The sequence below is a fragment of the Mirounga leonina genome, unplaced genomic scaffold (genome assembly GCF_011800145.1).
Source record: "Mirounga leonina isolate KUSES-001 unplaced genomic scaffold, KU_Mleo_1.0 Mir_204, whole genome shotgun sequence".
NCBI lineage: Eukaryota > Metazoa > Chordata > Mammalia > Carnivora > Phocidae > Mirounga > Mirounga leonina.
The window spans coordinates 5,007,131-5,023,783 of record NW_023270513.1 but is presented as its reverse complement, the minus strand read 5'-3'; the positions used below and the strand labels follow the sequence as shown (position 1 = coordinate 5,023,783).

At 42.5% G+C, this 16,653-nt stretch overlaps 1 long non-coding RNA gene across 7 annotated transcripts in view; it reads left to right on the top strand.

The window, feature by feature from the left end:
* Positions 1–2,529: 2,529 nt before the first annotated feature.
* The window catches only part of LOC118026037, a 56,385-nt gene continuing 42,261 nt past the window's right edge, over positions 2,530–16,653 (top strand). For 4 of the 7 annotated variants that reach the window (XR_004683454.1, XR_004683451.1, XR_004683449.1 and 1 more), the window contains exons 1-3: positions 2,530–2,743; positions 12,383–12,526; positions 12,958–13,144. This is a non-coding gene — a long non-coding RNA (uncharacterized LOC118026037). Of the gene's footprint in view, positions 2,744–3,601; positions 3,684–12,382; positions 12,527–12,957; positions 13,145–13,809; positions 13,914–16,653 lie in introns of those variants that run through there. The other 3 variants (XR_004683450.1, XR_004683452.1, XR_004683455.1) reach the window with 3 other exon arrangements.

Here is a 16,653-nt window from a genome sequence, read left to right as displayed (position 1 = left end):
TGTTAGATGGTTTTTTGAAGGGTGGTGGCTCTAGGGGAGGCAGGGGCCTGGGGTGGGGGCTGGGGAATGTGCTTACATGACTGAGGTGGCAGCGGCGGTGGTAACAGAACTCTGGTTGGTCAGTTCTGTATTCTTCTGGGAGTTATTCCTTGAGACTCCACCTAGAACCTGTGCCTCTTCTCCTTCCAAATAGTTTGTAGGCATGTAATTTTTTATATTAAATTCCTTCTTACATCTAAAATACAGATGGGAGGGGCGCCTGGGTGGCTCAATCGGTTGTGTCTGCCTTCAGCTCAGGTCATGATCCCAGGGTCCTGGGATCGAGCCCCACATCGGGCGCCCTGCTGGATGAGGAGCCTGCTTCTCCCTCTCCCTCTGTTGCTCCCCCTGCTTGTGCTTGGCGTGCGCTCTCTCTCTGTCAAATAAATAAATAAAATCTTCAAAAATAAATAAAAATAAAAAATAAAATACAGATGGGTTTTCTGCTCCTTACAGTGATTCCTGATTGATACAAACATCTCCCAAATTACAGTTATGACCCTTCTTAAAAACATACACATCCTCTTAAATAACACATCTTTGCTCTATAACCAGATATCTTTATTGCCCATACACAAGACTGGATGGATTCTAGGCCCCAGTGTATCTAAATTTGTGTCCCCTGGCTGGATTTTGTTGCAAGAGGTTTTTCTCCAAGTAATTTATCAGGGTGTCAATAAACAAATCAATCCCATTACTTGGTCTCTTAGCCATCTTGTTCACATATTCAAACTAATTAACTGTTAGCAATGAAATTAAGGCCTTTATTAATATGAGTTTGTTACTGTACCATCTTGCCAGTCTCTGCTTTCCCATTACCTCATTCCTCAAAAATCACAAAGAACAGACAAGTTCTTGTGCCAAAGTAGACTAGTACTATCATGGAAAAATTACTGGACTCTGAGAAGACAAGGATACTTATTTCCTCAGTTGTTTTATATCCTTGTAATAATAGCTTTTGCGAAGTTAAGTCCAGTTCTGTGTCAGATTTAGTTGATGTACAATTTGACAATGCAAAGCTATATTCAAGGGATTAATAGAGTATTCTTGATTGCCTCTTGATTGCCTCTTCTCCCTGCACCCCAACCTCAGTTCAGGGTATTCACAGGTTTCAAGAAATCCTCTGTGTTAGTCAGGATTCTTCAGAGAAGCAGAACCGACATGATATCTTTATCTATCTATATATGGATATTTATGACCATACCAATATGACACATATATATCTCCAACATGGCTATAATCATATATCCATAATTATAATTATATATTTATATCTATCTGGGAAGTCCAAAAGCTGGGAAGAGTTGATGTTGCTGTTCAAGTCTAAAGGCTATCTGCTAGCAGAATTCTCTCTTGCTTGGGGAAGGTTAGTCTTTTCTTCTATTCAGGACTTCAACTGACGGATGAGGCCACCCACATTATGGCAGGTAACCTGCTTTACTCAAAATCCACAGATTTAAATGTTAATCGCACCCAAAAACACCCTCACAGAAACATCCAGAATAACATTCGGCCACATATCTGGGCATCATGGTCCAGACAAGTTGTCACATAAAATTAACCATCACGTCCTCTAAGAGTGTAGGGTGAGGGAAATAGAGCCTCAGAATGCTAGCCTCAAGTGGGTGGATACACTAGAAGTCTCCAAATTTCTCTTTTACCACTTCTGAGGAACTGCTTATGAACTGGGAAGTTCAGACAAATAGGTAGGCCCAGGACTCTAAGTATTTTATAGGATTCAAAATTTACAACTTGTGCCTCCTTTTTAAATTTCTCTTCAAATGGGACCATTGTAGATTAGGGAAGTTTTGTCAAAAGGAAGAGAAGTGGAAAGAGCAAGTAACTCCATCTGCAAGAATTATTATTGAGGTCAGACCTCATTTTTACACTACTTAAAAAATGAACGCTGTCCATTTATTTAAAAAGATAAAGATGATAATTAGACACATGGAAAAATAGTTAAGATGACACATTGTTACAGCTTATAAAAATAAAAATATCGATGTTAAAACATTACATGTTTAAACAAAAATGTAAAAAACACAAAGATATGCTAATGGCATGAGGTTTGTTTTTGGAGTAATGAAAAATTCTAAAATCGTGGTGATGGCTGTACAACTCTGTGAACCTACTAAAATCCATTGCATTGTACACCTTAAGTTGGTGCATTGTATGGCACAAAATTATATCTCAATAAAACTTAACAACAACAACAACGAAAAGAACACAAAGAGCAAATAAAGGTAGCCAACGGGGAGACTTGGCAAGGAAATGGTGAGCTAAGAACAGGCATGGGATTGACGAAGGAAGGATGGGCTGCAGAAGGGCTGGTGATGGAGGCCGGTGAGACCAAGGGGAGGAGCGGTGGAAGAAGCAGGATGGGCTAGGGCCCTGGGCCCCGGGGAAAAGGTGAAGAAGGCCCGAGGGTTAACCTCTGAAAGGCGGTAATGGGTGGGGGTGGAGAGAAGAGGGCGTACTGCGCGCATGCGCCAGAAGCATACTGCGGCGGTCCCGGCGAGGCCGTGCTTTGACTGGCGTCCTCGCTGCGGCTGGAGGCGCCCCTGGTGCTCTTTCGCCTGTCCAGTTCTACCTTGGCCTGTGCAGCCACCCTAGATCCGCGAACTTTGTGCCGCCGCTCCCTCTACCCTGTCTTGCGGCGGCCAGCGCTGAGAATTCACGCTACGACACTCGGTTCAGCCAGGAGGTAGGAGAAGAACATGGAGGGCGGGGGAGGGAACTCGGGACGGAGGGATTCTTGATCTGTGTATTCTCCCGGTTCACGAGAGGAGGAAGTGGGGGACAGCAGGGGTGTCGAGCCTACCAAAGGATGTTGAGCGTTTACTTCCCATTGTGAAAGGATACAGACTCTAATCAGGGTTGAGGCACATGAGCGCCGTTGTTTTCATGACGTTCTGTTTAAAGATTTGGGGTTCCTCTTACGTAGCAGAAGGTGTATTTAAAGGATGGGCCTTAGTACTAGGCTCATCCAATTAGGAGAGCTTTCTTTGCCTTTGTTCCGGGTGGTGGGTCTTACTAACGGAGTCTGAGGGTACTCCAGCTCCTCCCTGGGGGCCGGGGCGGATCCCATCTACATTTGCTCTCTGCGGTCACCTGCAGTGTTTCCACTTCCCTAGTGTATCACACGTAACTCCCATTAGGAGATGCTCGTGGTGCCTCAACTTGAGTAGTGGGGCACAGCTCTGGCGAGAAACACGTCCAGATGGCGTCAGGCATGTGTACACGAAGCGGAGGAGGGAGGGCAGGGAATTGGAGAGGACGGCCTTGGTGCGCATGTGTGTTTGAGGGGTTGGGGAGGCGCGGGATCGCGCACGTATGTTTGAGAAGGCCTGAGGCGAGGGGGAAGGGGCCCCAGTTGGGGAGAGTGGGAGGTAAGCACGCGCAAGCTTGGGGCGTTGCGGGGCGGGGGCGGTGTCGAAAGCGTAGCTAAGAAAGCAAAGTTTCTAGTACACAGTTGGCCGCGGCAGTTGGGAGGGAAAGTGAAGGCGCGCATGCGTATTTGAGACGACATTGTGACGGTTGGCTTTAGGAGGAGAGAGGAGCGCAAGCGTATTTCAGACAGAATGACGGGGAGGGGAGGCGCGCGCCGTAGGTGTAATTAAGATTGCAAAATGGCGAGGGGGGAGGTAAGTTGTCTTTGCTTGGCCGTCTTGGGCTGGGGGCCCTGCAGAGAAGTAGAATCTGCCTTTCTGGTTGGGTGAGGGCATCTGCCGAGCGGGAGATGTCCTAGGCTGTGGCCAAATCCACGAGAAATTAACCCAGAATCTTAGCCTTTCACTGGCCTATTGATACATGGGTTTGAAAATGCCGAGGCGATGATGACTGTCCAAAAGGTCTCGGCAGCTGGCTGTGTGTAGGAAATGGGTAAAATGGGACCACTGGAGCTAGGCCACATTCCGGCAATACACATTTGGAGGGCTCTCTGTCAGACTTTGGGCCGCTGTACTCGGCTCTGGACACATTCTCTCATCCCATCAGAGTAGCAGAACACAGTGATTGCGGTATTGTTAGAATCTACTGTTAATGTTAGGCAGAAGCTCTTGCTGTCCCCCACTGCAGAATATTGGTGTGAGGATTTGGCTGTGTTTCCAAGTGCTTGTTACACTTTAAACCTAGGCTTTGGGCAAATGGTAATGATAGTATGAAGGTGACCTTTCCTCCAAATTATTTTTTTCTGTAAAACTTTAGCCTAGGGAGAAGGTTTTTTGAGGTAGCCGTACTTGTCGTGGATCTCAGAGGGCTTCAGTGAGGATCTACTGTAAATCGCTAAAACTAATAGTTTATCACTTAAATATGTAGCACAAAGGGCACAGGATTCAAAATAGAAGAGACCGTTCTTGCCCAGTAATCCTAGCTGTGATCTCATACTGGTCCTTTTCCTTCTCTAAGCCCATTTCGCTATAGTAGTAATTATATTTAAACGTCTGTAGCACTTAAAACTATAATGCCAGGTACTGGTCTAAGTGCTTTTACATGTGCCCTAACTCATTTAGTACTCTCGACAATCTTAAGAAATAGCAGTACCATTATTCATATTTTACAAATGAGAAATGTGGGGGACACAAGATTAAGTGGTTTGTCCAAGGCTTTACATCCATTTGAATGGCCGAAACTGGATTTTTATCCAGGTTGTGTGACTCCATAATTCTGTGCTCTTAAACATTATGCTTTATTCCCCTGAAGTGAGGGTTCAAAATTTAAAGGACCCTTCTTTTATGATTTCAGATTTTGTTTGTAATTTACCTGTGCTGTTTAAGAAAGGAGACCTGTTTGCTCTTGGCTGCTTTTTACTCCGTGCATTGTACAGGGTTACAGCTGTAGAAGACAAAAAGTAAAGAATTGTTGATTTGGAGCCTACCGGGGTGGCCATCCTTATCTACCCTTGTCTTCTATGCTTTTTGTTCTGCAGAGGGTTTAAAATGGCCGACTGCAGCAGGCTGGACACACCCTTCTTGTTTTGCCTGATTTGAGATCTGGTCAAATGCTTTGGGACAGCGGTCTTTTGCTGCAGTAGAGATTTTTTTTTCTTACCCATTATTAATATTTCGGTGTGTTAATACAAATGTCCAATAGTAAAGGAAAGGTTCTTGTTTTTTTCTTATAATAAAAGACTGAAAATACGTGCATTTCTTTTACTATTGGTTAGGATGGATTCACTGAAGTGCAATTACTGTCAATGTTTTTAACACTCCTTATGTATTGACAGATTTCATTCTGAAAAGGTCGTACCAGTTTTTACTCACAAGCATTGAGTCGTGTTTGTTTTGAAAACTATATGTTACGGATAACAAGCAGTATTGTTTTAATTTTGCATTTCTTTGATTATTAGGGAGTTTGGACTCCTTTTTCCTCCATATACTTCTTAGCAGTTTCATTTTCTTTCATGTGATGTTAGTTCAGGTCTTATACTGATTTATCTGTTGCAGTTTTAGTTTACTGTTACTGTTACCTATTTGAAAGTGTTCTTCAAATTAAGGCTATTACTCGAATTTCTGCAGTGTTACATATTCCAGGTTATTGTTTGCCTTTTAATTTTTGTTTTTAAATTTGGGGTTAGAGATTCGAAAGCAAGTGGTCAGATCTCTATCTTCTGTTTTGTGATTTTTCTCCCATCGTTTAATTTTGAATAGTTCTCTCAATCTAGAAATTTGGTAAATATTCATTGTAGCTTTGTTTGAGGGTAACCATCAAGTTTGCGGAAAAAGGATCTGTAATTTCACCACCCAGAGATAACCCAGTGTTTATAAATGTGTTCACGTCTTTTCATTCCCTGCATTTTTCTACAGTTGATCATATATTTGTACTATTTTATGTTGGGTTTTGAGTTTAACATTATAACATGCATTTTTCCACGTTAAACATTCTTGCAATTGTCATATAATGGTTTCATGATACCTTGATGTCTGGAAATATTTTTAAATTTTCAGTATTTTAAATGATGTAATGAATGTCTTTTCATTTTCATTTAGTTTTTATTGTTTATCTATTTTGAGTTATTTCTTTATAGAATTCCAGAATTAGAATCGTTCATCAAAAAGTTTGAACGTTGTAAAGACTTGCTATAGTAACATTCGAAAAAATTATGTCATTTTTTCTGTACCCAGTTATTTAGGTATTTAGAAAAATCTTTTTTGCTACCTTATATGTAAGAGAATGGTATCTTTGTTTTACCATCCATTTCTCTGATTCCTGGTGAGGCTGGATTCTCAAATGTTAATTATTAGCTCTTCTCTTTGTGAACTATTCGATTTGGGTCTGAATGTTATGTATTTGTAAGAGCTCTCTATTATGTGTGCTGTAAAAGGATCTATTATCCCTTGTTATTTATTGCAAATGACAAATGCGATTTGTTGCACATACACTCCCGGTATATGTTGCCATTGAGTCTTAAGAAATGTTTGTGATTCCAAGGACAACTGCTTCGTGGGATACATGTCAGATTCTTGGTAGCCATTTTGAGATAACATTTGTCTGTCTTTTAAATAGATAGCCATGTCTTTTTATTTAAAAAGAGAGCACTCTTGAGTGCCGCATAGCATTGGTACGTCCTGGCTATGGGTGTGGAAAGAAGACATGGCAACATTTTGTCCCTAATAAGAAACCAACTTAGACAAGACACAAAACAATAGAGCCCTCTCCCCCATCCATTCTGGGACTGATCTTATTTTGAATACTTAGGAGTGATCTGGAGGAGGATATGTACATAGTGTAATGTCCACATTTATAGATAACACTAAGCTCTTTGGAGGTGTAAAATGCTAGGAGGAACAAACTGCAACACCTGAGAAGGCATTGTGAGTGTGGGCTGACAGTGGCAGAATGGAACAGTGTAGGCAAGAGCAATATGATGACTTTAGGGGGAAATAGCATGTTAAGCATATAAAAGTGGCCTCGGAGACATTGGGTCCCAAGACGGGGATCTCAGTGTAAATGGCAGCAATCTGTTGATGTCATCAGCTCAGTTTGCTGGTGAAGAGACGGAAGAGCCATTAAAACCCTAGGCCTTATTAGGAACGGTATGGGACACAGGAAAAAGTCCATCCTGTCTTTGTATAAAACCATCTGAACCAAATGACTAGTTAACACTAGTAATCTCTCTTCAAGGAGTCTCTTACTATCACTCAATGTTGAAAAGTGGTTGGGAAGAGTGTATTACCTCCTTGTTTCATTTTTCTTATTTATTTTGTTATTTATGATTGGGTAATTTAGAATAGATATTCTTAAAGGTTTTGGGGTGAGGTGTCTTAGAAGGTTTCCTGAAACTGGGTCTTTTATTTGTGGTTCAGAGAATCTGTTTAATTTTATTTATTAAGTAAACCTCTCTAAATTATCATTCCCAATACATGGGCTCTGTACTATCTCATATATTTAATAACATTCTAATTTTTACTTTTTCAGTGAAGGGTAGGGATTATAGGATTTAGAGGTGCCAAGTGATTTGTTACTTACTGCTTTTTGCTGTCCAGTTACACTGGGTTAATCCAGGTAGTCGTTAGCCCCCATTTTTCAGCATTTTGTTAGTTGCAGATGTTAAACGAGGCTTATTGCGTGTGTGGGGGAGGTTGACAGATGTATAATAAGCAAAACAAAACAACAGAGCTTGTATTGTAGAGGAGGTCGTTGAGAAGATCCTTAACAGGATGGCTCTGCCCATCCTAAGCGTGGGAGTTCCCAAACCCATCTCTGATCAGGAGTTAGGGAGAGCGTGGGTATTTGAAATAGCCTAAAAGCCTTTAACCTTTGATTTCTACAATTTGTTCCTTCTCTCTCTTGATGTTACAGCCAGCAGCAGCCTGGAGCAGCGCCCCCTGGAAAGAAATTTTACATCGGCCATTATAATACAACCTGATAAGTGTTGTAGCACTTACCAGGTTGTATTGTAATTGTCTGTGTATATGCCTGTCTCCCTTCCTGTGTTCTCAGTTAGACTGTAAGCTCCTTGAGGGCAGGGACATTGTCTTCTCCAGAGCCCAGCCTGGCACATTAGTAGGCCTCAGTAAATGTTTATTGGATGAATAAATGAATGAGTCATCAACAAACATTTATCGTGTGCCTGCTAAGGTGATCTCCACAGGCTCTGGACTGTCAACTGTTTATTCAAAATGCATGTGGTCAGAAACGTGCTATTTCTTTGTGGTTATGCATCTAAAGAGTTTTTCTGAGATAATGTTGTTTTTGTGTTTGGATTTCAGTCCTTGGTATTTACAGATGTTGCTAGTGTTGCAGCTGCTGACACACTCTTCCTTGGTGGGACCTGGGTGGTAGCTGCCAGATAAGGAGCCTCATCCTCACTGCCCAGTGTTCGCTATCTGTAGACTCATCCCCTTTCCACTTCTCCTCAGGTCATCCTTCAAATGGTGTTCCTAGGTAGGGCTGCACGTTCTAGATCAGGGGTAGGCAAATGCAGCCCATGGACTGCCTGGTTTTGCAAATAAAGTTCTTCTGGAACACATGTTATTTGTTGATATTTTGTCTGAGGCCTTTCCGGCCTGCAACAGCGATGTTGAATGACTACATCAGAGACCTGGTGGCCCATAAAGCCTGTCCTTTACCGAAAAAGATTGACTGCCCAGCTTTGGATCATTACTCGACTGTGATGGTTTCATATGCCTCTCCATTCACCAAAGATATCTTTAACGTCTCAGAAACTCATTTATTTACCTCATTCATTATTGCTTATAACAGGTCTTTTTCCTATTTTACAGGTGGGCCAGCTAGAACACACTTCAAACTAGATTGATTATAAGGCCTCCACCAGGGTCCGACAGTTAGTCAGTTATACCATGTACTTCAGCATCAAGTTTGGAGCTTCATCTCTAGAAATTCCTTTTGTTAAATCCTAACCTGAAGACCGTGGCCATATCATACCTTGGTGCCTTATCCCTTGCCCCCCCCCCCTTCCTGCACAGGTCTTTGCAATGATAATATGGAAAGTAACAAGTTAATGTGAGCTAAGGCAGAAAGGTAGGCCAAGGCAAATGTTTACGGGGTCTGAATGCTAATACACAAAGAAATGGGATTTCTGAAATACTCACTTACTTAGACTTCATACGGTTAGGGAGCCTGGACTTCCAAGAGCTTAGGGCCTTCCCCTTTACCCTCTCTAACCTTCCACACATTGTCTTGGAAACCTGCCTGTGGGTGTATTGTGATTCATTTCATGTCATTAAAAAGTTGAGAGCTCCCAAGTCCAATTCAAGAAAGCTAGATCTAAAAAACAAACAAACAAAAAGGAAAGAATATAGGATAGTCTCATTCTAGGAGTAAAATGGTGGGAAAGGCCCTTACAGCATTGTTTTTCAAGCTGCTTGTTGGATTTTCCCCAGCATTTTATTGTGAAAAATTTTAAGTGTATGTATAGAAAAGTTGAAGAACTGTACATTGAAAATCCATCTACCTACCAACTGGAGGTTAACAATTAACCTTGCAATTAACATTTTGCTATATTCGCTTTATTGTGTATTATCCATCTTTGTCGGATAGGTTTTTTAAATGCTTGTGGTGGTGTCCATTTTGAGCTCATCTGTATCTGACCCACATGGTACTGAAAAGGAGTTTCTTTTTATTCTTATCTGTATTTCCCAAGTGGGAATGGATACTACTGCAGCCTAACTATGTATAAGCAGATCTGCCTGGTAGTGAGATTCCAAGGGAGAGAAACCATTTGACGCCTGAAAGAAAATGTCTACAGCTCACTGTTTACTGGAAATGGTAGGACAAGAAAAGATGGAAGTCCAGGTCCAGTGTCAGTGAATCTTTCCAATCAAATATTGCCCTACACTTCATTCACTTCACTGCCTGGGGGGAGGGGAACAGGTCGTTTTCTGAGCAGCTTCTGCTTGGTTCTTAGACTTGAAGGAAAAACAACAAAGTCACATCAGAATGCCCCCTAGGTGATTAAGGATTAGCACAACTCCTTGGAATTTTAGCAGATCGATTTATAATTTGGAATACTGTCGAATCATATTCTTTAGGACCTTTTCTATTAGCAGTAGCCGCAGAGTCAATTTGGGAAGCAACCACGAACTGAAATCTTAATTTCTCTTCGTCATGAACATGATAATGGTAAACGTTACCTGTTTGTGTCTGTCTCCCTTCATTTAAGCTCAAGGGCAGAGACTGTATCGTACTCATCTTTGTAATTCTCATGGTAATAAATGTTTGAATCATTGAAAATGTATTGTTGCATTTAATACCTATCACATGGGCAAATTTAAAAAAAAAATGTTATACTGATGTTGGTGGGGTTATCCAGTTTCAGTATAATCCTTTGTAGGGGCAGTTTGGTAATATATAATGTGGCAGAATAAAAATTGTATGTCTTTTTGACCACGCAGTTTCATTTTTAGGGATATACCCCAAAATATTCTAAAGAAATCCTAAAGAAATATTCTAAGGATATTCTAAAAGATGTAGTTATGGGAATGTTTACAATGTTCATAGCAATAAAAAATGGAAAAAAAACTTACCTCTTCATGAGTAATCATTTGGGTAGATATATTTTGATGTATTCATGTAATATTACAACATGGCATTAAAAGTAAAAATAGTCTTGTAGACGAATATTTTACTTGGAAAGATGTATCAAGTATATTAATTGAAAAAAAAGCTAGAGGGCAATAGTATGGTTTTCATCCAGTTTTTGTGAAATAAAAATTCATGTTTGTTTGTGTACGTGAAAGTAATTGGGAGAACATACTCCGAGTGTTAAACTTTCTGGGATTCTGGGATTTTTTTACTTTCCATCCTTAATATATTTCTGGAACTTTTTTCACGGTGTGCATTTATGACTTTCACAGTTAGACAAACATGGAAAGTATTTCCATTTTGAAATTTGTTGACCTAAACAGAAGTGGAATAAATTGGGCAGCAAGGGGGCTGGAAACTGGAGTAGTTTAGTTTAGTTTAGTTTAGTTTAGAAGAGAGCTAGGTGGAGTGGGAGAAGGGAATGGAAATAAGATCTCTGTCTTCAGAGAGCGGTACTAACTACTAACTACTCTATTCTTGGCTCCTTAGTGCAGCATTTCATGGTAAGGTGTCTACACTGACATTTGCCATTTATTTCCCAATTACGCCCGGTACAAATTTCTCTCCCCTTCTTGTCCCTCTGGGCTGTAATAAGCTCAGGAATTGCCGGCGGCAGCTGCTGCTTGTACGTGTGCGGATCGTGCTCTAGTAACAGCTGCTTTACTTTATCCAGTAAAGAGATGGCTCAGACTCATCAAGTCTCCTGCTCCCCTTCCCCAGTGCTTGGCAGCGTGAAATCTTCCCCACTTGCAGCGGGAGAGCTTTCTGCCAGGCTCTCAGGATTAGTAGTAGATTCTAAGACATTTTTGCTGATGGGGAATGCAGTAGTTAAAAATGAGCCCTGAGAAACTGCTCCTTGAATTTTCCTGGGGTTCAAGGGTTGTCTGCCTCTCACTGGGTAATAGGAAACCTAGTTGCATTTGCTGGTACTGCCAGCATCTAATGATTTTAATAGCTTGGGCTTTGGGCCATTGCTGAATTGCCAGATTTCTGGGTTGCTTTTCATGCTAAGCAGCTAGGGACTGGGAAACTTCGTGGCGTAGGCTGCTTTCTTAGAAAGAAAGGACCCCTGGGGATCTTTGGCTTATCCTGTGTGGGTCTTAGGTCTCAGAGTCCCAATCCTTCCTAGTGGTTGAGTCTTGGGAGATAGGGGAGTAACCATTGCCTCACCTAGCTCCCTTTGATCATTTTGATAACCTGGGCAGCGGATAAGGCAATAGATAACGTTTAATTCCTTTCACACACAGGTAAAGTGAGTCCTGGTGGGAGTTGAGATTGTGAATGACAGGCCTTGGCCCAGAGCCCATACCTTTCCTCATTAGTGTGAACCAAATGCCATCCAATGACTAGATGGAGGTTTCATCCACTTTTAGGGAGCTCTTTTTAGCCAGGATTACAGAATGGAGGGTCATAACTGCCAGACAGAAAAGGGCCCCTAAGAAATCAAGTTTACCCCCACTCCGAGGTAGGGATATTGAAGTCTAAAGAGGGAAAGACTTGCAGGCAGCTAGGCAGATCAGCATGAGTTAATATCTGAGTTCTAACACTTTGATATAGCCAGTTACTTGGTGTCTCTGTACCCGACTTACCACATTTAAAATGGATACATGAATTCTTACTAAATAATAATTGTAGGCATTGCAACAGTCTGCCAGATAAAGAAGAGAGCAAAATCTGAGGTCCATGGTGTGGGCTGGATGACTTGACCAAGGTGGTAAAAGTAAATTCGAAGCTGTATCTCAAACCTTGGCTATTCTGTCTTAACATTTCTTTCTTCTTCCTTCTCTCTATCCTACAGGTGACACCCAAGTGTGATCAGAAGCCATGCCACTGGTGAAGAGGTATATTGAGCCCCGCCTGGCCCAGTGAGGTTACCTGAGAATTGGGAGAGGCTTAGATCAACATCCTGCACATCCTGTTATCAAATCATTGTGAAGTCTTGGTAAGTGGCTAGTGGCTTTGGCAGGCTAGCCCAGTTGGTGGGAAGGGGCAGGGAAGGTGGTCTTAGTAGGTATTAGGCGATTACTTGATAGTTTCCCCATCATGGTATAAATAAAAAAGGTCTTAAAATGTTCAGACTACACTAGAAAATAATGAGCCTAACCTTTCATTTTTTTCATTCTCCCATTTTTGCAGATGGGCGAATTGCTTATCTTGCCCAAGATTATAGCTAGTTGATGTAGGAAGTGGATTTGAATGTAAGCCAGTACTGTGCCTTCTACCCAGTGCTTCCTCTAGGTCCCATTTGAGTCCAAGGAGGCCGTGTGAGACAGAAATGTTTTTTATTCCACACCGAAAGATTTTTATAATAGCCTCTGAGGTGGTTCTTGCCCAATGAAGTAAATGTTCATGGTGTAAAAAATTTTTATGCAGAAAATCACCTGGGATGCCTGTTAAAAATGCAGATTCCTGGGCAGCCAGAAACCTTGTCATCGGTCAAGAGCAACACTAAGACCTACCTGTCACTTATATTGAGGCTTCCTGCCCAGTGGGTTCATCAGCAAGCCAGAACGAATCACCATTGCCATGGTTGTCCTTGTGAGGCAGTTGGGAAGCCTTGGTAAGTCGCCGGTGGTTTGGGTGGGGGTCCCCCAGTTGGGGGTAGAGAAGAGATGGTTGTGATGCAGCGCTTCCTCCCTTCCTTAGACAGTTATTAAGTGCTCACTAGTTGCCAGAGACTATTCTAGATATTAACAGAGTTCTGCCATCGTGGAACTTTCATTCTTGTGAGAGTAGACAAAGGAATAAAGAACGAGTAAAAGCAGAAAGTATCATAAATGTTGAAGTTTTTCCATTACGGTATGAAAATTGTGTTAAAAATGGGTAGGTTAGACTAAGCAACACCTTGTGTTTTTTCCCCACTTCCCATTCTCCCTTTTTTGTTTTAAGATTTTATTTATTTATTTGGGGGAGAGAGAGGGAGAGCAAATGAGCATGCACAAGTTGGGGAAGGGGCAGAGGGAGAAGGAGAGAGAGAATCTCAAGCAGACTCTGCACTGAGCGTGGCGCTCGACGTGGGGCTCGATCCCACGACCCTGGGATCATGACCTGAGCCAAAATCAAGAGTCGGATGCTTAATTGCCTGAGCCACCTAGACTCCCCCAACCCATTTTCCCTTTTAATACTTGCCACTGTCTTTCAGTACATTGGAGGCTGAGCAAGGTGAGTATGGGGCGGTCATAGATGATGAAAGCAATCTTCTTCCTTTTTGTAACCCCTCACTAGGCTGAATTGGGAAGGATGTCTTTCGGAAAGTGTTTGAGAGAGTCTGCCAGCTCTTCCACACGAGTGAACATGTAGCAGAAGAGGGGGTCCTCTCGGTGATTAAGGTAACACAGTGATTAGGTAAATAGGGGAGGAAAGGATGACTGCCCTGACTCCTGTCAGGGAGGCTCGTAGAAATGTCCTTTCCAGGGGCCAGTACCTTTAAAGCCTGCAGTTTATTCCATCGTACATCCTCCTCAAAACAGTTGGGGTAAATTACATGCTTACCCAGTCTGTGATCACCCCTGCAAAGGATCAGGACTGAAACGGTTCCCAACTAAACTGGGTCGCATAAGTTACATGTCACAGATAATATCAACATGACACTAATTATTCTCCCCTTATGGGGAGAGTCTCTTCTTTCTAACCAGATTTGTTGGGAGTTTTTATCAGACAATGGAGCTACATACATCTTGTCAAAAAGTCAGCTCATAGCAGAGGCTCATCATTTCAGCAGCAGCCAAGTATATAGCACTTTGGGTTACTAATTTCAGAGGCAGCAGGGTCTTCTGGATTGCATTTAAACCAGCTGGACTAGTATTCATTTTTGGCTCCTAAGGGGTCCAGCCCCTGATAGGCTCCAGGGAGCACTTAAATGATCCAGAGTTAAAGTGGGCAGCATATATAGTATGACCATCCTTGGGCTATCTCTGTAGAGGCCCACCCCTACTCTAAGCTTTTTTAAAGAATGCCAGATCATTCCTTGGTGTCTGCCATTTTTCATAAAAGTAATAAAGGTCACCTTTTCCCGTGAGGATGGTCTTGAGATGGTGCCTTCATAGCATAAGGTTCCCCATATGATCTCTGGAATACTTGGATAATTCCTACTGACAGAATTAGATAATTAGCCTGTGCTGGGAACCTGAATGATAGGAAAATTGTCTTTTTCCTAAGGAGAAGCCTGGGATAGCCATTCATACAAAGGGAGTTCCCATATTCCATGTCCTTCACGAGAGAGAGAGAGAGAGAGCACAAGCAAGGGGAGTGGCAGGCAGAGGGAGAAGCAGGTTCCCCACTGAGCCAGGACCCCGATGCAGGACTCGATCCCAGGCCCCTAGGATCAGGACCTGAGCCAAAGGCAGACGCTTAACCGACCAAGCCACCCAGGCATCCCCCTTCACAGCTTATTTTAAAATGACATTGGTCTTGTATAAGGATATGAATGTTAGCATGCTGTCAAAACCCAAGTCTTCCTATCTCTTTCTCTATATGGGCCAAAAGGGATCATATAAATCTGGCTTTTGCTATCTGAACCTCAGTTCTTTCCCTAGGGTTTCCCTATTCCCATTATCTGCTCTTTATTTTTGTGACAGCAAGTCTGTTGTGGTTTTCTTTTTTTTTTCTTTCTCTTGTCGTTCTCTTTAGGCTAGCCATCACCCCTGTAGTAGCACCCACGCACAACTTGTGAACATTTTCTGCCGGAGGTCATAGAACAGTAACAGTGATTAGCAGTTAATTATAGGTGCCTTTTATGTTCTAGGCAAGGGCTTTGCATGTATTTGTCATCTCATTTTAACTTAACAGTAACCCTGGGAAGTGTGAATTGTTCCTACTTTACAGACAGTAAAGCTGAGCCCCAGAGAGGTGGTGTCGCCAGCATGCCACAGGGAGCCAGTGGCGGAGCTGTGTGTGTCACACTCCAAAGATCTGAACCACCTTCCTGTCCTTGAAGCACTAGATGTGAGGAGTGTGTTCTTCATTGTTGGGACTTCCTGCCTCCTCATGGGGCCCTTGTCACTGTCTTCTTCCGGGACACGGGGCCACACGTGAAGGGTTTGTTTTCAAAGGGGGATTCGGATGTGCAAGAGAGATGGTGTGAGGGCTGTGTAGGTCCCTTCAGTTTCTAGAAATAACCACTCTGGGTGAACTAGCCTTTATTTCCCCCACCCCCCGACACAGCTATTCACTGTGTGCTTATCTTTGTTGGCTTTTCACCTTTCGGTATTCCCCCCACCCTCCTGCATGATGTTTATGTTGCACAATTTCTGTGAGGTTATGTTTTCTTCTACCCCCCGCCCCCCACAAAAAGGAATCACAAGAGTCAGAGTCACAACTGAAAATCCACTGCTTACAGAATGTTAGCTCAGGTGCAGGTGCACCAAGGGCTGGAGCAGCTTGCTGTGCAGATCAGTGTGTCCCAGCTGGAATTCAGCATAAACACTGCATTCTGCTAGCAGACAGTACTGATAAGATTACTCTTTGTATGTATCGAGTGGAAAATAACAGGGATACCTATCCGTTAACACTTGAGTAAATTTTATTGCTGGTAAGGTAACGGTGTCCAGATAGTTGGCATAGACTGAGGTTTGGCAAGCTATGGCCCACATGGCAGCGGCTTATTTTTTCAAATCCGCAGTTTTGTTGGAACACAGGATCATGCTTATTCTCTATTGCCCACGGTTGCCTTTTGGGCTGCAGTAGTGCCGAGTATTTGTGATGGACTCTGTGGTCCACGGCCTGAAGCGTTACCATCTGGCCCTTCACAGAAAGTGTGCCAACTCCTGGCACAGGTTAGATGTACTGTGTCTACCTTGCCTCCCCCCCCCTCCCATTTTCTTTTCTGTGGGGCTTGAATTTACAGCTAACTAATACTAGAAAGTACAGAATTTCATAGTGGTCAGTTTGCCTCTGGATTTCCTCCCACTCAGATTAAGTTCACCAAGAAAGCACATTCACAGATTGGGCCATACGTACAGAAAGAACTGTGTTTCATATGCCTCATTGTAGTTAATCATTTATCATATATGGTGCCCCCATTCTTTTCCTTCTTTTCAGGGGTAACCATTTTAAAATTTAGCCATTCTC